Here is a 21,028-nt window from a genome sequence, read left to right as displayed (position 1 = left end):
GTCGCGCGGCCTCCTTCGCGAGCACTCGCTTCGCGGTCATTTCCTTCGCGGCCGTTCGCTCGCGAGGCCATTAGAAGCTTCGAGGGTATTTGCGTCCTTCGCGGCGCTTCAATAACTGTGACGCCCATTCCTTCGCGAGGACATGTAATTAAACGCCACTTTGCTGGCTTTAAGCGCAGCCCTCCATTTTCGCCCTCAATTATTGGGTTCAAATATTGACACCGTATTAGGCATATAATATGCCTCATGTATATGTGCCCAGGCCAAAACCAATAGCCTCTAAGTATATCAGAAAGTTTAAGCCACTGTTAGGCAATAACACAATTTTTGCATCCTCCGCGACGCACAAACTTGAAACTCTTTTTGTATTTTTCTTTTTCTATTTTTTTTTTTTTTTTTGACTAACTAAAGAAAGATGCAAACTGAAATTGACAGAAAATTTAAAAGCAAAGAAAGAAGCTAGCAGCAATGCGTTTGGCTAACCACTAGAAGGCCACGGGGGAGGCCACCTATGCTTCATTCCAAGCTCCGATGCATCAAAATTTATAGCATGAAAACCCCTCTTGTGAGAGTTTGCAAGAAAGCAACAAAGATACTTCGCGTCGAAAACTTGGAAGAAATTTGGCTCGTAGAAGGAATAATATTGCCCCCCCAAGTATCTTTGTTGGTTGACGAAGCATGATCTTCAATTGCAATTTTGGAGATGATGGTGTCCCAAGATCGGCTTTGTCGCCAACTACCATGTCATAGAACATAGTGTCTTCAGAATAAGTCACAGATTGACTTTTGTATTTAACCACTTGTTGGTCTAAATTCTCCATATCAAGAGCTTCAAAAGACTTGTACTCCTGCATATGATTTTTGGAACCAATAATCAAATTGTAATTATCGTCATATTCATAATAGATTGGCTCCGCATCGAGATCAAATTTAGAGTCACCAAAATTTGATGAATTGATCTCCTCTTCAAAGATAGGCATATCAAGCATTTGTTTGCCTCTATTTCCTTTCCAGGCATCATATTGAGACGCCTCTATGGATTGTATAGTATCATCATATACAAATTTCTTTTTCAAGAAATTTAGAACTTGATAATTATAAACAAGAGTTAACTTGTATTGATGATACTCAAACTTGCAGTCACGAAGGACAAATTGGCCACTAGAATAATTATTCTGGCCATTCTTGCAAGGTGGGTTGCAGAAATATCTCCCACATATATCAAAGCCACTGCCTGGCCTTGAAGCATATATGAAGAAATTGAAGTAGAATTGATTAATAAAGCCACAGATTGGCTTCCCAAGACCACAACTTAATTGATAATTAAGTTGGCCATGATTGTGGCCACCTTCACCATGACGTCCAGTAGCATGGCCAAAGCTTAATTGATGATAGTAAGGTGGGCCATGCTTTGATTGATAATTAAGTGGATCATGCTCTTGACCCTTTACATGGCCATGACGTCCAATAGCATGATCATAATTAAATTGATTATGCATCTGCTTCTGGTTATCAAGGGAATCAACATGGGCTGCATCTTGCCCCCCATGCATCTGATCAGTAGCCACATATTTGGCCTGATCAGTGGAGAAATCTGGTATTTGTTCAAAGACAATTATATTGTCAGAAGAACAATCTCGTGGATCATCTTCTCCATGCACAGCCTTCGTGTAAGGCTGCGATTCATCAATGGGCAAACTGGTTTCATCTTCTGCAACAGGTTGGTCGAGATGAAGGTTTTTTTCTTTAGATTGATCGCCTCCTATAGGCAATTCAATCTCAGTAACGACCTCTTCACGAGCAGCTTCTTGACTTTCCGATGCAATTTGCCTTATATGCTCTATGGTTTCGTGGGCATCCTGCTCTATCCATTGGGTAAGTTTTCGAGTGCTCTACTCTATTTTTGCGAGCCAGTTCTCCCACAGCCTATCGTTATTGATATTCAGGATGGCCATCTGGTCTTCAAAACTTGCATCCTTCGGGATGGGGAGCAAAGCGAACTCGTCATCCACCGTGGTACTACTGGCTATCATCTCTTTTGGTAAAGATTTTCCCCTGGCATCCCAATGATGGTGAATACAAAAAGACTCTAGCGTGGTCCCACTGGGCGTGCCAAAATGTTTGGCTCCCCAAAATCAGTCTGGTACAAACTGTCTCTTTTGAATGCGCGAGCGTGCCAGCACCGTGGGGTGCAGTCGTCGGGGCGTCCCTTGACCTGACTTCTTCTCAAACGATGTGGACGAGGAGAGCACCAACCTCGTCACAAGGTTCTTTTCTATGCCTTTCGGAAAAGGACTCTTTGCCTTACTGGTAAGGGCTTTGGTTGTGGTCTCTTTGCGTTCACCGAATCGATACCCAACGTTGTAGGTTGAGCAGAGCAATCACCGGGAAGTCTGGAGAAGCACGGGTTTTGCTAAAGCGTGACTTTAGCTTTGCTGGGTTGCGAGGGCGTTACCCTTGCTTCGCTGGAAGTAACGGTAGCAGTGGCACTAACAGTCGGCTCCTAGGGAGACTGGGACTGGAAGCACGGTCGCCGGGTTGGTTTGGTGGCACTGACAGTCGGCTCTTGAAGAGACTGGGACTGGAGTGTGGTCACCGGTAAGAGAGGCTGCTCCGGGGAGACTTGGGCAATCGTAGAGATTGGTTGAAGAGTTGTTCGTCTTTGTTGTGTCGTCTTTAGCCTCTATATATAGGCTACTTCAGATTCACTTTCCAAATAGGAATGAAATACTATATTTTAGGCCACAGTTATTGGCCTTTGAATCGAATCAAAACTCTTAATAGTTTTGATATCTAATCGTGAGCAATTAAAAGATTGACTCTGTACATGGCTGGAATATAGGCAAAGATTAATTACCTCTGGAGCACAACTTCCGGATATGCACAGATTGCATGTATGTATCTTCTGTTGAATGTAACAAGGATAATTATATCCTTCCTCAATCTACTCCATCTACTCTTGATTGCAATATATGTGGGGCCCCTTGATAATTCACTTGCATGTATATACGTACTGAAGGATGATAGCCTTCCTCAATTGTCTCACCGTGCCAAAGCAAATTATAAAAGAGATATATTCCTTGTCAATCACAATTAAAGATGGTTGACTCCTTCTCAAACTGTTCACGTCCATTGCATACTCCTTAATTGCATGGGGCAATATCATCCCAATTTGCTCGCGCTCGCGACGTTGATTGAGATATATGTGGGGCCCTGCTAATTACCTTGCATGGTTCGCGTAATCTTGGCCATCTATTTTATCTTCCCGCTTTGCACAGTCTTGACAATCAAGCAAACCACCATTAATTATTAAATATATTGATAATTAAATAGTAAATCGATGAATATCCGGATTTGCCTCAAGATTGCTTGGCCTCCAAGTAGGCTTTATTTAGCCTCAAAACAATATTTTCCGAATTTGTCGAAAATATATAACTTGGGCCACGGATATTGGCCCGGTTTTCTTCGAGTCCCCTATGTCGGGAAAAAATGTTATTTTGGGTTCAAACATTGCCCCCCAGACCTCGAAGTCAAAGTTCCCCGTCTTGACTGAAGAGGTCTTGAGTCAGCAGTCTTGCAATAACGTCGCTCTAAAGCCATTTGCATTGGCTCAATTGATATCACTGGACTGATCCTAGATAGGCCCCTAATTAGGCCATGAAGTATGAATGTCATAAAGTCAACCTGAAAATTTTTATTTTTTATTTTTAGGCCACTGGAATTGGCCTTAAAGAGCTTAAAACACATAAGTCTGGAGCAAGAATATTGGCAGAATAAATTCACCACTTGACAAAATAAAATTTTGGTAAAACCTTAAAAGCCCCAGGTGTGGGCCTTAACAATGATATCTTCTCCAAAACTTCTTTGAAGAGAAATCTCAGTAAGGAGGAAATCCCCTCGAAGAAGATAGAAATCTTCTCAAGGAAGATCTAAGTGAGGAGCAAATGTCCTTGAGGAGAAATCTCAGTAAGCTTGATTTAAATGTGCTTCGCGAACACACATTCCTCGCGAAGGTTTCTCTGATATTTGCCTTGAGCTCGCGAACAAATGCAGGACCTCGCGAAGATTTGTTGACTATCAGCTTGTGAAAATCTCCTTAAGGAGGATCCTAGTAAGGAGCAAATCCCCTCGAGGAAGATCTTAGTGAGGACGAAATCTGAGTGAGCTTGATGAAAGTTCTTCGCGAAATACTGTTCCTCGCAAAGGTTTTTGCATATCAAAACATCAAACTCCTGCAAAGCCACGAATTGGCCTTCGCGAACACGCTCTCTAGGGTGGATGCGCCTTTGGGTTTTTTGGCTGCTTCGCGAAATATTTTTATTTGTTAGCACCTACTTTCTGCCTCATGAAGTCTTCAAACTGCTCGCGACCCTTCGCGGCGATGATAATGGGCTCTGGCTATGAACGCTCACGAACTTACTGACACAGGTGCGCACCTGTAATCATAATGCATGCCCACTCTTACAGAGGCCACGTGCTCCTTGTTTATATATATATGTGAGCAGTGAACATACATAAATGAATCACCGGTCTTCCTTCGCGAACCGTTCGCTTTCATTTCTTCACGAGATGCATGCTTTGCAAATATGTTAAATGCACTGTCTGAGATCATGATTGAATCATGGCCGTCCACGCTATGATACGTGGCCAAGTGAATCCATCACCCTAGCACATGGAGGTGCCACACTTGCTGCACCGCTACAATCCAAACCGCAATTGCTTTACTCAAGCTTAATTAAAAGCATCAATTGGCTATACTGGCTCTATGTTTTCCTATTTCCCCTTAAAAGAAGTTGTCGCCGTTAACCCGAATGGAGTTTTGATATTTAGGCCACCTAGCATCTTCTTGGAATGACACATATCCCAGGAGATTGACATATATATATATTAATCATCATTTCTGACTAAATGAATTATGGCCATATATCAGGAATCATACTACATGTACCCCATTACTGCATGTACACATATTGCCAGGCCTCTCCTCTTCTTGGTTATATGTGTAAGCATACATACATTAATCTCCAGACTTCGATTCCCCATGGCAAATTGCAGTGCTATGTATGTCAAAGCCTCTTCGCTGGCCCTAAGAAACAGTACGGTAGCTACGCGATGTATGTATTGATTCAAAACTGTAACTTTTGATTTCACCACAATTGGTAAATAGCAAACACAGCAGTATGTTTTCTTACCGTTAAGCCACAAGCTGGCAATAAGAAAATTCCATCAAACCTATATTTTGCTCCTGCTGCAATTATAGCCACTGTATTTGGCATATACTAAAGCCACTTGCTGGCTTAGCTAGATCATCTTCCAATAGTGCTTCAGCCATGAATGCAAAGCAAAATGTGATATAACAGACTACTGTGAGGAAACTCTGAAAATTTCTTGGTAGCTTCACTTCGCGAGTTCATACTCCTCTTATGGCATTCACATTTTGTTTCGTATCCAATTCAGAGGCTTCACGTAGCTGGAGTCAACAAACTGAGATGTCCACCATCCTTCAAATATTCTTCTTGCATCTATCTGCTTCCAATGCCACTGTGAAGTTTGGCTTAAATCGTGCCCCAAAATGTGTGCCCCTCCCCCAGCGTGAGCTAGGCACATGTTAAGCCTCTGTTCGTTGCACTTGACCAAGGAGGATTGATATTTTCTGGTAATCCCTCAGGGAAACACTAACATGAGGATTAACAGTTCTGCCCCCTAGGTCTGCACATGTCATCTTTGTAGAAGGTTTCTCTCAGGCATTCCATCAAACACCTTGTGGGCATAGATCATGTTCCCAGACTTTGATGAACGATCAACAGAACAGCAGCCCATAGAAGATTATTTATCAGCAAAGAGTCTAACCAATCACTATTTCCTGGGAATTGAGCTCGATTCTTCGCAGCAGCAGTGGGAGCTGTGGATTAATCTTGCCTGGATATGGAGTCCCCTGGATATCAATCTGCTTCTTTCCTCGCCGACGGGATTATAACTCTCTCTGAAGCTGCTATGGCATTGAGAACCTCCCTTTCTCTCGTCTCTGTCTCGACTTCTGCCACTGTACTAGCATACTGTCCATTAAAGACCATTCGCTGGCCCTATAGATCGAATTCGCCTCGGTTGGAGCATAGCTTGTTGGAAATTTCTGGCGAAGCTCGCTGGCGAGGCCCAGGCGATGTATATCAGTGAACTCCGCTTCACGCGATCAGTGCTTGCTAGAAAGCGTTCGCGAAAACGTTTATCACCAACAGTCGCGGTCGCGCGGCCTCCTTCGCGAGCACTCGCTTCGCGGTCATTTCCTTCGCGGCCGTTCGCTCGCGAGGCCATTAGAAGCTTCGAGGGTATTTGCGTCCTTCGCGGCGCTTCAATAACTGTGACGCCCATTCCTTCGCGAGGACATGTAATTAAACGCCACTTTGCTGGCTTTAAGCGCAGCCCTCCATTTTCGCCCTCAATTATTGGGTTCAAATATTGACACCGTATTAGGCATATAATATGCCTCATGTATATGTGCCCAGGCCAAAACCAATAGCCTCTAAGTATATCAGAAAGTTTAAGCCACTGTTAGGCAATAACACAATTTTTGCATCCTCCGCGACGCACAAACTTGAAACTCTTTTTGTATTTTTCTTTTTCTATTTTTTTTTTTTTTTTTGACTAACTAAAGAAAGATGCAAACTGAAATTGACAGAAAATTTAAAAGCAAAGAAAGAAGCTAGCAGCAATGCGTTTGGCTAACCACTAGAAGGCCACGGGGGAGGCCACCTATGCTTCATTCCAAGCTCCGATGCATCAAAATTTATAGCATGAAAACCCCTCTTGTGAGAGTTTGCAAGAAAGCAACAAAGATACTTCGCGTCGAAAACTTGGAAGAAATTTGGCTCGTAGAAGGAATAATATTGCCCCCCCAAGTATCTTTGTTGGTTGACGAAGCATGATCTTCAATTGCAATTTTGGAGATGATGGTGTCCCAAGATCGGCTTTGTCGCCAACTACCATGTCATAGAACATAGTGTCTTCAGAATAAGTCACAGATTGACTTTTGTATTTAACCACTTGTTGGTCTAAATTCTCCATATCAAGAGCTTCAAAAGACTTGTACTCCTGCATATGATTTTTGGAACCAATAATCAAATTGTAATTATCGTCATATTCATAATAGATTGGCTCCGCATCGAGATCAAATTTAGAGTCACCAAAATTTGATGAATTGATCTCCTCTTCAAAGATAGGCATATCAAGCATTTGTTTGCCTCTATTTCCTTTCCAGGCATCATATTGAGACGCCTCTATGGATTGTATAGTATCATCATATACAAATTTCTTTTTCAAGAAATTTAGAACTTGATAATTATAAACAAGAGTTAACTTGTATTGATGATACTCAAACTTGCAGTCACGAAGGACAAATTGGCCACTAGAATAATTATTCTGGCCATTCTTGCAAGGTGGGTTGCAGAAATATCTCCCACATATATCAAAGCCACTGCCTGGCCTTGAAGCATATATGAAGAAATTGAAGTAGAATTGATTAATAAAGCCACAGATTGGCTTCCCAAGACCACAACTTAATTGATAATTAAGTTGGCCATGATTGTGGCCACCTTCACCATGACGTCCAGTAGCATGGCCAAAGCTTAATTGATGATAGTAAGGTGGGCCATGCTTTGATTGATAATTAAGTGGATCATGCTCTTGACCCTTTACATGGCCATGACGTCCAATAGCATGATCATAATTAAATTGATTATGCATCTGCTTCTGGTTATCAAGGGAATCAACATGGGCTGCATCTTGCCCCCCATGCATCTGATCAGTAGCCACATATTTGGCCTGATCAGTGGAGAAATCTGGTATTTGTTCAAAGACAATTATATTGTCAGAAGAACAATCTCGTGGATCATCTTCTCCATGCACAGCCTTTGTGTAAGGCTGCGATTCATCAATGGGCAAACTGGTTTCATCTTCTGCAACAGGTTGGTCGAGATGAAGGTTTTTTTCTTTAGATTGATCGCCTCCTATAGGCAATTCAATCTCAGTAACGACCTCTTCACGAGCAGCTTCTTGACTTTCCGATGCAATTTGCCTTATATGCTCTATGGTTTCGTGGGCATCCTGCTCTATCCATTGGGTAAGTTTTCGAGTGCTCTACTCTATTTTTGCGAGCCAGTTCTCCCACAGCCTATCGTTATTGATATTCAGGATGGCCATCTGGTCTTCAAAACTTGCATCCTTCGGGATGGGGAGCAAAGCGAACTCGTCATCCACCGTGGTACTACTGGCTATCATCTCTTTTGGTAAAGATTTTCCCCTGGCATCCCAATGATGGTGAATACAAAAAGACTCTAGCGTGGTCCCACTGGGCGTGCCAAAATGTTTGGCTCCCCAAAATCAGTCTGGTACAAACTGTCTCTTTTGAATGCGCGAGCGTGCCAGCACCGTGGGGTGCAGTCGTCGGGGCGTCCCTTGACCTGACTTCTTCTCAAACGATGTGGACGAGGAGAGCACCAACCTCGTCACAAGGTTCTTTTCTATGCCTTTCGGAAAAGGACTCTTTGCCTTACTGGTAAGGGCTTTGGTTGTGGTCTCTTTGCGTTCACCGAATCGATACCCAACGTTGTAGGTTGAGCAGAGCAATCACCGGGAAGTCTGGAGAAGCACGGGTTTTGCTAAAGCGTGACTTTAGCTTTGCTGGGTTGCGAGGGCGTTACCCTTGCTTCGCTGGAAGTAACGGTAGCAGTGGCACTAACAGTCGGCTCCTAGGGAGACTGGGACTGGAAGCGCGGTCGCCGGGTTGGTTTGGTGGCACTGACAGTCGGCTCTTGAAGAGACTGGGACTGGAGTGTGGTCACCGGTAAGAGAGGCTGCTCCGGGGAGACTTGGGCAATCGTAGAGATTGGTTGAAGAGTTGTTCGTCTTTGTTGTGTCGTCTTTAGCCTCTATATATAGGCTACTTCAGATTCACTTTCCAAATAGGAATGAAATACTATATTTTAGGCCACAGTTATTGGCCTTTGAATCGAATCAAAACTCTTAATAGTTTTGATATCTAATCGTGAGCAATTAAAAGATTGACTCTGTACATGGCTGGAATATAGGCAAAGATTAATTACCTCTGGAGCACAACTTCCGGATATGCACAGATTGCATGTATGTATCTTCTGTTGAATGTAACAAGGATAATTATATCCTTCCTCAATCTACTCCATCTACTCTTGATTGCAATATATGTGGGGCCCCTTGATAATTCACTTGCATGTATATACGTACTGAAGGATGATAGCCTTCCTCAATTGTCTCACCGTGCCAAAGCAAATTATAAAAGAGATATATTCCTTGTCAATCACAATTAAAGATGGTTGACTCCTTCTCAAACTGTTCACGTCCATTGCATACTCCTTAATTGCATGGGGCAATATCATCCCAATTTGCTCGCGCTCGCGACGTTGATTGAGATATATGTGGGGCCCTGCTAATTACCTTGCATGGTTCGCGTAATCTTGGCCATCTATTTTATCTTCCCGCTTTGCACAGTCTTGACAATCAAGCAAACCACCATTAATTATTAAATATATTGATAATTAAATAGTAAATCGATGAATATCCGGATTTGCCTCAAGATTGCTTGGCCTCCAAGTAGGCTTTATTTAGCCTCAAAACAATATTTTCCGAATTTGTCGAAAATATATAACTTGGGCCACGGATATTGGCCCGGTTTTCTTCGAGTCCCCTATGTCGGGAAAAAATGTTATTTTGGGTTCAAACATTGCCCCCCAGACCTCGAAGTCAAAGTTCCCCGTCTTGACTGAAGAGGTCTTGAGTCAGCAGTCTTGCAATAACGTCGCTCTAAAGCCATTTGCATTGGCTCAATTGATATCACTGGACTGATCCTAGATAGGCCCCTAATTAGGCCATGAAGTATGAATGTCATAAAGTCAACCTGAAAATTTTTATTTTTTATTTTTAGGCCACTGGAATTGGCCTTAAAGAGCTTAAAACACATAAGTCTGGAGCAAGAATATTGGCAGAATAAATTCACCACTTGACAAAATAAAATTTTGGTAAAACCTTAAAAGCCCCAGGTGTGGGCCTTAACAATGATATCTTCTCCAAAACTTCTTTGAAGAGAAATCTCAGTAAGGAGGAAATCCCCTCGAAGAAGATAGAAATCTTCTCAAGGAAGATCTAAGTGAGGAGCAAATGTCCTTGAGGAGAAATCTCAGTAAGCTTGATTTAAATGTGCTTCGCGAACACACATTCCTCGCGAAGGTTTCTCTGATATTTGCCTTGAGCTCGCGAACAAATGCAGGACCTCGCGAAGATTTGTTGACTATCAGCTTGTGAAAATCTCCTTAAGGAGGATCCTAGTAAGGAGCAAATCCCCTCGAGGAAGATCTTAGTGAGGACGAAATCTGAGTGAGCTTGATGAAAGTTCTTCGCGAAATACTGTTCCTCGCAAAGGTTTTTGCATATCAAAACATCAAACTCCTGCAAAGCCACGAATTGGCCTTCGCGAACACGCTCTCTAGGGTGGATGCGCCTTTGGGTTTTTTGGCTGCTTCGCGAAATATTTTTATTTGTTAGCACCTACTTTCTGCCTCATGAAGTCTTCAAACTGCTCGCGACCCTTCGCGGCGATGATAATGGGCTCTGGCTATGAACGCTCACGAACTTACTGACACAGGTGCGCACCTGTAATCATAATGCATGCCCACTCTTACAGAGGCCACGTGCTCCTTGTTTATATATATATGTGAGCAGTGAACATACATAAATGAATCACCGGTCTTCCTTCGCGAACCGTTCGCTTTCATTTCTTCACGAGATGCATGCTTTGCAAATATGTTAAATGCACTGTCTGAGATCATGATTGAATCATGGCCGTCCACGCTATGATACGTGGCCAAGTGAATCCATCACCCTAGCACATGGAGGTGCCACACTTGCTGCACCGCTACAATCCAAACCGCAATTGCTTTACTCAAGCTTAATTAAAAGCATCAATTGGCTATACTGGCTCTATGTTTTCCTATTTCCCCTTAAAAGAAGTTGTCGCCGTTAACCCGAATGGAGTTTTGATATTTAGGCCACCTAGCATCTTCTTGGAATGACACATATCCCAGGAGATTGACATATATATATATTAATCATCATTTCTGACTAAATGAATTATGGCCATATATCAGGAATCATACTACATGTACCCCATTACTGCATGTACACATATTGCCAGGCCTCTCCTCTTCTTGGTTATATGTGTAAGCATACATACATTAATCTCCAGACTTCGATTCCCCATGGCAAATTGCAGTGCTATGTATGTCAAAGCCTCTTCGCTGGCCCTAAGAAACAGTACGGTAGCTACGCGATGTATGTATTGATTCAAAACTGTAACTTTTGATTTCACCACAATTGGTAAATAGCAAACACAGCAGTATGTTTTCTTACCGTTAAGCCACAAGCTGGCAATAAGAAAATTCCATCAAACCTATATTTTGCTCCTGCTGCAATTATAGCCACTGTATTTGGCATATACTAAAGCCACTTGCTGGCTTAGCTAGATCATCTTCCAATAGTGCTTCAGCCATGAATGCAAAGCAAAATGTGATATAACAGACTACTGTGAGGAAACTCTGAAAATTTCTTGGTAGCTTCACTTCGCGAGTTCATACTCCTCTTATGGCATTCACATTTTGTTTCGTATCCAATTCAGAGGCTTCACGTAGCTGGAGTCAACAAACTGAGATGTCCACCATCCTTCAAATATTCTTCTTGCATCTATCTGCTTCCAATGCCACTGTGAAGTTTGGCTTAAATCGTGCCCCAAAATGTGTGCCCCTCCCCCAGCGTGAGCTAGGCACATGTTAAGCCTCTGTTCGTTGCACTTGACCAAGGAGGATTGATATTTTCTGGTAATCCCTCAGGGAAACACTAACATGAGGATTAACAGTTCTGCCCCCTAGGTCTGCACATGTCATCTTTGTAGAAGGTTTCTCTCAGGCATTCCATCAAACACCTTGTGGGCATAGATCATGTTCCCAGACTTTGATGAACGATCAACAGAACAGCAGCCCATAGAAGATTATTTATCAGCAAAGAGTCTAACCAATCACTATTTCCTGGGAATTGAGCTCGATTCTTCGCAGCAGCAGTGGGAGCTGTGGATTAATCTTGCCTGGATATGGAGTCCCCTGGATATCAATCTGCTTCTTTCCTCGCCGACGGGATTATAACTCTCTCTGAAGCTGCTATGGCATTGAGAACCTCCCTTTCTCTCGTCTCTGTCTCGACTTCTGCCACTGTACTAGCATACTGTCCATTAAAGACCATTCGCTGGCCCTATAGATCGAATTCGCCTCGGTTGGAGCATAGCTTGTTGGAAATTTCTGGCGAAGCTCGCTGGCGAGGCCCAGGCGATGTATATCAGTGAACTCCGCTTCACGCGATCAGTGCTTGCTAGAAAGCGTTCGCGAAAACGTTTATCACCAACAGTCGCGGTCGCGCGGCCTCCTTCGCGAGCACTCGCTTCGCGGTCATTTCCTTCGCGGCCGTTCGCTCGCGAGGCCATTAGAAGCTTCGAGGGTATTTGCGTCCTTCGCGGCGCTTCAATAACTGTGACGCCCATTCCTTCGCGAGGACATGTAATTAAACGCCACTTTGCTGGCTTTAAGCGCAGCCCTCCATTTTCGCCCTCAATTATTGGGTTCAAATATTGACACCGTATTAGGCATATAATATGCCTCATGTATATGTGCCCAGGCCAAAACCAATAGCCTCTAAGTATATCAGAAAGTTTAAGCCACTGTTAGGCAATAACACAATTTTTGCATCCTCCGCGACGCACAAACTTGAAACTCTTTTTGTATTTTTCTTTTTCTATTTTTTTTTTTTTTTTTGACTAACTAAAGAAAGATGCAAACTGAAATTGACAGAAAATTTAAAAGCAAAGAAAGAAGCTAGCAGCAATGCGTTTGGCTAACCACTAGAAGGCCACGGGGGAGGCCACCTATGCTTCATTCCAAGCTCCGATGCATCAAAATTTATAGCATGAAAACCCCTCTTGTGAGAGTTTGCAAGAAAGCAACAAAGATACTTCGCGTCGAAAACTTGGAAGAAATTTGGCTCGTAGAAGGAATAATATTGCCCCCCCAAGTATCTTTGTTGGTTGACGAAGCATGATCTTCAATTGCAATTTTGGAGATGATGGTGTCCCAAGATCGGCTTTGTCGCCAACTACCATGTCATAGAACATAGTGTCTTCAGAATAAGTCACAGATTGACTTTTGTATTTAACCACTTGTTGGTCTAAATTCTCCATATCAAGAGCTTCAAAAGACTTGTACTCCTGCATATGATTTTTGGAACCAATAATCAAATTGTAATTATCGTCATATTCATAATAGATTGGCTCCGCATCGAGATCAAATTTAGAGTCACCAAAATTTGATGAATTGATCTCCTCTTCAAAGATAGGCATATCAAGCATTTGTTTGCCTCTATTTCCTTTCCAGGCATCATATTGAGACGCCTCTATGGATTGTATAGTATCATCATATACAAATTTCTTTTTCAAGAAATTTAGAACTTGATAATTATAAACAAGAGTTAACTTGTATTGATGATACTCAAACTTGCAGTCACGAAGGACAAATTGGCCACTAGAATAATTATTCTGGCCATTCTTGCAAGGTGGGTTGCAGAAATATCTCCCACATATATCAAAGCCACTGCCTGGCCTTGAAGCATATATGAAGAAATTGAAGTAGAATTGATTAATAAAGCCACAGATTGGCTTCCCAAGACCACAACTTAATTGATAATTAAGTTGGCCATGATTGTGGCCACCTTCACCATGACGTCCAGTAGCATGGCCAAAGCTTAATTGATGATAGTAAGGTGGGCCATGCTTTGATTGATAATTAAGTGGATCATGCTCTTGACCCTTTGCATGGCCATGACGTCCAATAGCATGATCATAATTAAATTGATTATGCATCTGCTTCTGGTTATCAAGGGAATCAACATGGGCTGCATCTTGCCCCCCATGCATCTGATCAGTAGCCACATATTTGGCCTGATCAGTGGAGAAATCAGGTATTTGTTCAAAGACAATTATATTGTCAGAAGAACAATCTCGTGGATCATCTTCTCCATGCACAGCCTTTGTGTAAGGCTGCGATTCATCAATGGGCAAACTGGTTTCATCTTCTGCAACAGGTTGGTCGAGATGAAGGTTTTTGTCTTTAGATTGATCGCCTCCTATAGGCAATTCAATCTCAGTAACGACCTCTTCACGAGCAGCTTCTTGACTTTCCGATGCAATTTGCCTTATATGCTCTATGGTTTCGTGGGCATCCTGCTCTATCCATTGGGTAAGTTTTCGAGTGCTCTACTCTATTTTTGCGAGCCAGTTCTCCCACAGCCTATCGTTATTGATATTCAGGATGGCCATCTGGTCTTCAAAACTTGCATCCTTCGGGATGGGGAGCAAAGCGAACTCGTCATCCACCGTGGTACTACTGGCTATCATCTCTTTTGGTAAAGATTTTCCCCTGGCATCCCAATGATGGTGAATACAAAAAGACTCTAGCGTGGTCCCACTGGGCGTGCCAAAATGTTTGGCTCCCCAAAATCAGTCTGGTACAAACTGTCTCTTTTGAATGCGCGAGCGTGCCAGCACCGTGGGGTGCAGTCGTCGGGGCGTCCCTTGACCTGACTTCTTCTCAAACGATGTGGACGAGGAGAGCACCAACCTCGTCACAAGGTTCTTTTCTATGCCTTTCGGAAAAGGACTCTTTGCCTTACTGGTAAGGGCTTTGGTTGTGGTCTCTTTGCGTTCACCGAATCGATACCCAACGTTGTAGGTTGAGCAGAGCAATCACCGGGAAGTCTGGAGAAGCACGGGTTTTGCTAAAGCGTGACTTTAGCTTTGCTGGATTGCGAGGGCGTTACCCTTGCTTCGCTGGAAGTAACGGTAGCAGTGGCACTAACAGTCGGCTCCTAGGGAGACTGGGACTGGAAGCACGGTCGCCGGGTTGGTTTGGTGGCACTGACAGTCGGCTCTTGAAGAGACTGGGACTGGAGTGTGGTCACCGGTAAGAGAGGCTGCTCCGGGGAGACTTGGGCAATCGTAGAGATTGGTTGAAGAGTTGTTCGTCTTTGTTGTGTCGTCTTTAGCCTCTATATATAGGCTACTTCAGATTCACTTTCCAAATAGGAATGAAATACTATATTTTAGGCCACAGTTATTGGCCTTTGAATCGAATCAAAACTCTTAATAGTTTTGATATCTAATCGTGAGCAATTAAAAGATTGACTCTGTACATGGCTGGAATATAGGCAAAGATTAATTGCCTCTGGAGCACAACTTCCGGATATGCACAGATTGCATGTATGTATCTTCTGTTGAATGTAATCAAGGATAATTATATCCTTCCTCAATCTACTCCATCTACTCTTGATTGCAATATATGTGGGGCCCCTTGATAATTCACTTGCATGTATATACGTACTGAAGGATGATAGCCTTCCTCAATTGTCTCACCGTGCCAAAGCAAATTATAAAAGAGATATATTCCTTGTCAATCACAATTAAAGATGGTTGACTCCTTCTCAAACTGTTCACGTCCATTGCATACTCCTTAATTGCATGGGGCAATATCATCCCAATTTGCTCGCGCTCGCGACGTTGATTGAGATATATGTGGGGCCCTGCTAATTACCTTGCATGGTTCGCGTAATCTTGGCCATCTATTTTATCTTCCCGCTTTGCACAGTCTTGACAATCAAGCAAACCACCATTAATTATTAAATATATTGATAATTAAATAGTAAATCGATGAATATCCGGATTTGCCTCAAGATTGCTTGGCCTCCAAGTAGGCTTTATTTAGCCTCAAAACAATATTTTCCGAATTTGTCGAAAATATATAACTTGGGCCACGGATATTGGCCCGGTTTTCTTCGAGTCCCCTATGTCGGAAAAAAATGTTATTTTGGGTTCAAACACCTATTACTCAAACTTTCCCTTGTTGGTACGTAGCACATTATGACAAGCTTGCCAGATATAAATATAGACACATTTCCGTGTACCTTACTTTCCATAGTGCCTTCCAAAAAGAGTTATAAGGATCCCCAAGAGAAGAAGAACTAAAGGAATCTCCCATCACTATATTACGAACTACATAGGAGGCAGATTAATTTAATAGAAATCCTACCTTTCTTCTCAAGTTATTTCCAAATCAAATGATCCCTCATATGTCTACTGCTGAGAGGAATACTCAAAATAATATCCACTACTTCCTAAGGCGGAGACAACCACCCTCGAACTTCTAATAGACGCATTGATCAAGGAGGAGATGAGATCAATGTTACAAGATATAGACCAGTCTGTGCAGTGGATAAAGAGAAATATTTGGGATGCATAGATCATCCCAAACATTAATAGAATATTAACCTACCAAACCAATCCTGCCTGAAGCACAACTCTAGCTTCCATAATACTTCTCCAAGCAAAAGAAGGAGAATCCCCCATATCTGCATCCAAAAAAGAAAAGTACGTCTAGAAAACATCTAGCTTTGAATAACTGAGACAACAATGAATTAGGAATATTCGTGATGAGTCTCCACCCCTGTTTTGCAAGCATAGACAAATTATGAGCATGCAGATTCTTGAAGCCTAAACCTCCCTCACTTTAAGATAGGCACATTCTATCCCATGACCTCCAATGAATCTTATGATTTGAATCTGTACCTCATCAAAAGAACTGAGCACAGAACTGATGTTGATCATCATGAAGGTCTTTAGGAAGCAAATAACAACTCTAATTGCTTAATGCACGTACATCCCTAATTTGTGTAAGACTTTGAATCTCTAATATATCCTCTTCACTCAAAAAAACTAAAACAAAAACTGCAACCATCTAGCTAGGTCTACCTCAAACACCTAGATCTGTGTTCACTATAAGATGCCTCCATCTGCGTTCTCCGATTATGAAAATGATGATGGCTGTTTACCGGAGATTGCAATTTATTAACTAATCATGTACATGTTGGTGCACCAACATTCCTTTCAAGTGATAGTATGAACCATTCACAGTTGTTCATTAATTAATTGATCATACTTATGCCTTCTTCTAGTTTAAAATATGTTTTTGGGATTTCTCCAAATCCATAGTGCCTCAATCAAAGGCTCTGAGCCTCTGATCAATGCTAATCAAAGTGGGATTACTTATTCAATTTGGGGCTGTAGGTTTTTGATCATTGCTCATTTTGAAATTAATCATTGTTCATTAATTTTGGATGGAATATCAATTTGATGGCGCTGCCACTTCTGCGGTGCTATCTCTGCTTGTATTCGCGGATCAAGTTCGCATATGTTCATCTCAATCATTAGGCATGGTTTTGGTCTAATAGCGATGGTGGTGACGGAAGCTGGGGATGGGGGAGGTCTATATGAAGATTAAGGGAAAAATTAGGAAAAAAATAAAAAAGGTGTGAAGCTATAGAAAAAACTTTCACGTTCTCCTTTTTTTAAGGATAACACGTAGATCACATGAGTATGCATGAACCTATATATATATATATATACAGATCCTATCAAGAGCGGAGCTCCGCTTTGAAATTAACGTGTGAAGTTCGAGTTTTTGGTCACTTTTCGGTCGCACATCCACATCTCGACCGTTCAGTTTTTAGGTACTAGTGTATAGATCATCTCTGCAAATTTTCAGCTAAATTGATGATCGTTAAGATATCTAACTCGCTTAAATCAATGGACGGACTGAATCTGTCAACCTGAATCGTACTAGCTTTAAGGCAGTTATCAATGCCTTAACGATCATCATTTTGGCTGGAAATTTACAGAGATGATCTATACACTATTACCTAAAAACTGAACGGTCGAGATGTGGATATGCGACCGAAAAGTGACCCAAAACTCGAACTTCACACGTTAATTTCAAAGCGGAGCTCATACTGACAGAACCCGACCCAAGTTTCACCCCGAAACCCGGATACCAGTCTATGGGGCCCACGTTAGGTGAAATCCTACCGAAAAATCGGCAGAACCTCCCCTAAAATGGACTACCCAAAAGTTTACAAAACTTGGACATGATTAAAACTAAACTCGCACTCATAGATACATTCCAAGTAAAAATATTACATTCCGAAAGTAAAATTCCAACATCACTCCAACACGATAACAACTCCTCAAGCACCAACGTACTCCAAATTAAAAGGGTTATCAGAGCAATTCTACATAATTAAGACGATATCATACAAGGTAGGTTAAGTAATAACCTACAGTCAAAACGGAAGCGCTGGTTCCTATGCCTCGAGTTCCTGGACGCGATCTCGGCAAATCTGAATCTGGGCATTTGAACCGAAGGGCCCAGGGGAAAACATTTTAAACCCGTTAGAGTGAGTGGACAAAACTGAAATAAGTTATGAAACAAATAATTGAATGCTTCCCCATTTTCTTGTTAATAAAATCCGGTATGCAGCGAGATTTACAAAACGTTTCCAACTCATTCCTTTCTAAAACATCCTTTTCATGAAAAATCGTTCGATGACTAGAGAGGACTGCTGTCTAGTCATCTCATGCCATCTGGAGGGGACTGCCGCCCAGATGACACATCGGAGAAGACTGCTGACCAGAATTTAGGAGGCGGTGGTTAGAGGGGACTGCCGACTAACTACCTCATGTCATCTGGAGGGGACTACCGACCAGATGACTCACCGAAGGGGACTACTGACCAGACTATTACCTAGAGGGGACTGCTGACTAGGTAATGTATGCATGTGCCGAAAATAGCCTCCTTGCCAACTCGTTTCTTTAAACTCACTTCTTTCCACGAGAACCACGTTTATTCAAACAATATTCAAGTTATAAATTTAATGCCATGCTGCATGCATCAATTAAATAAAACAAAAGTCCACTCACTGGTGAGTCTCGCAGCTAATCATGCCGCCTGCCAGTCTCCTCCTCGCTCAAGGGCTCAGTACGTCTTGTAATATTGACAGGATATAATTAATCGCAATAAGGGAATAATTTAAGAATCAAAACTCATTCCCTCGAAAAACATTATTACTCGTTACTCAAAAATCCCTCTAACAATCCAATTCTTCAAATTAGGATTACAATTCTCGAATTTTGAAATTCCTTTCGATTTCAATGCCCTCGAATTCTCTTTAACAACTCAACCGATTTAAATTTCCATTTCTCAACCAACATTTAGTCAACAAATTTATAAATACATTCCCAGACCATAAATTTGGGCTGTTGATTGGGCGTCGATCTACTGGAAACGGTCTCCAAATGGATCTACTCCTCCTTGGGATCTGGGCTATGTTTTCTGGTCTGGTTTACGGTCGTCTGCGACGTGGTGCTGCAGTGCTCCGGCGTGTTACTTTGATGCGGTGGCATGGTGATGCGGTGCAGCGGCGCAGTGGAAAGTGGATGGCACTGGTGTGCTGGCAACGGGTGTGGTGGCCTGCAGCGTGGGTGTCCCCTGCTGGCATGAGAGGTGGTTGGGCCGGGTTTGTGCTGTTGAGCCCTTGTTAGTGGGCTGTTATTACTAGTTTTTATTTTAAAGTTTATGTTTTGTTGGTAATAAGTCACTGCCATAGTTTGGTAGAACGAGTTGGGCTTCGTGCTGGTCTGTGTGCCTTGTCTGCCCTAGGTAGGCGGCGAGTTCCTTGCATTGGCAAATGGTCGCAACCTCCTAGTGGCGGTAACTTGTCTGTTCTTTAGCCCATTTTTACTTCTCCGACCTCCCAACGATATCAACTCATCACAAAAATTATGACAACAAGTTCTCAACCCCAAATTATAATCTTAACACTCTTAAAACCACATGCAACATCAAATTATGCAAAAACAACGATAATCAAGGGTTCCCAACACTAAATATATTTCAAAAACTAGCATAAAGCTTTCCTAAAGGACTGACAAAGCCTCCACGCGCCACCACTCCAACACCCCTAACCGGCCAAGAAATTTATACCTACACAATCTCCACAACAAGCCCAACAATTTCTATACCTGCAACAACAACCAATTTCAAGCACAAATAGCCGGAAATTTAACCCCAAAATCAAGAATTCGTCAGTTACTGTTCACACCACTGTTCATTGTCAATCTTGCTTCCTCCGGTCAAATCAAGCTGCAACAAGGTTAGGAACACGTTTAGCACTTCACTAGCAACCAAAACCACAAGGATTTCCGGCCGAAAACCGCAGGAAATCGAAAACCCAGTCGAAACTTCCGCAAAACCCGATCGGCATTCCTCTATAAATTAACACAAACCAAGGCTACCCAACGTAAATCACTTACCTTAGATGAAAGAGGAGGAAGAGAGGAAGCTTTCCGACCGGTGGGACGACCTGGGGTGGCTCGACGGCGACGGATCTGCCGGATTGTCTTCTCCGGTCACTCTGCGCGTGAGGAGGGAAGAGGAAGAAGAGAGATCGGGCTTTCCCGATTTTTCCTTGATCTGTCACTCTCTCTCTTCCCAAAATGGAAACGCTCCATTTAAATGTCAACCATGAATAGTAAATTTTCATTTTGGTCATAACTTTCCCGTAGAAACTACGATTTAAACAAATTACGTGTCCACGAACTCGATTTTACGTATACTACGACACTCTCAAGGAAATTTCCTAATTTAACCGACAAAAGAAAAGGTCAACTCCTCGGTCAATAACGGTAAAATGTAACTAGTAAAAATTTGAAGGTACGGGAATGATAGAGAGAGACTGACAGAGGTTAAGAAGAATTACTACCAAAGTAAAGCATTACATGTCTCACTTTTGTCGACCAGTCTAATATATTAATGACACTCAATTTGTTTCAATGGCATCTATTCGAGTGCTAGGTTTGATTCACTTGTTTTCTCTTGCCCGTAAAATGAATGTGATCAAGTAACAGAATTTGAAAATAAGAGAACTGAAGAAGATTTTTTTGATACGGAATTGAAACCAAGTGTTTGGCTCCAATTTTGCTGCAGCTGGTCAACAGTCTCTTTTCTTGCCCGGGCGTGCCAGC

At 42.3% G+C, this 21,028-nt stretch overlaps 1 long non-coding RNA gene across 1 annotated transcript; it reads right to left on the bottom strand.

Moving 5' to 3' along the window:
* Nucleotides 1–19,871: 19,871 nt before the first annotated feature.
* On the bottom strand, nucleotides 19,872–20,501 carry LOC133735496 (uncharacterized). Its single transcript, XR_009859063.1, has 2 exons — nucleotides 20,318–20,501; nucleotides 19,872–20,147 (listed from the first exon to the last, which is right to left on the bottom strand). It is a non-coding gene; the product is annotated as an uncharacterized LOC133735496 (long non-coding RNA).
* Between the last annotated feature and the right edge of the window lie 527 nt (nucleotides 20,502–21,028).

The sequence above is a fragment of the Rosa rugosa genome, chromosome 1 (genome assembly GCF_958449725.1).
Source record: "Rosa rugosa chromosome 1, drRosRugo1.1, whole genome shotgun sequence".
In the NCBI taxonomy this organism is placed as follows: Eukaryota; Viridiplantae; Streptophyta; class Magnoliopsida; order Rosales; family Rosaceae; genus Rosa; species Rosa rugosa.
This window is presented reverse-complemented; position numbering and strand designations above follow the sequence as displayed.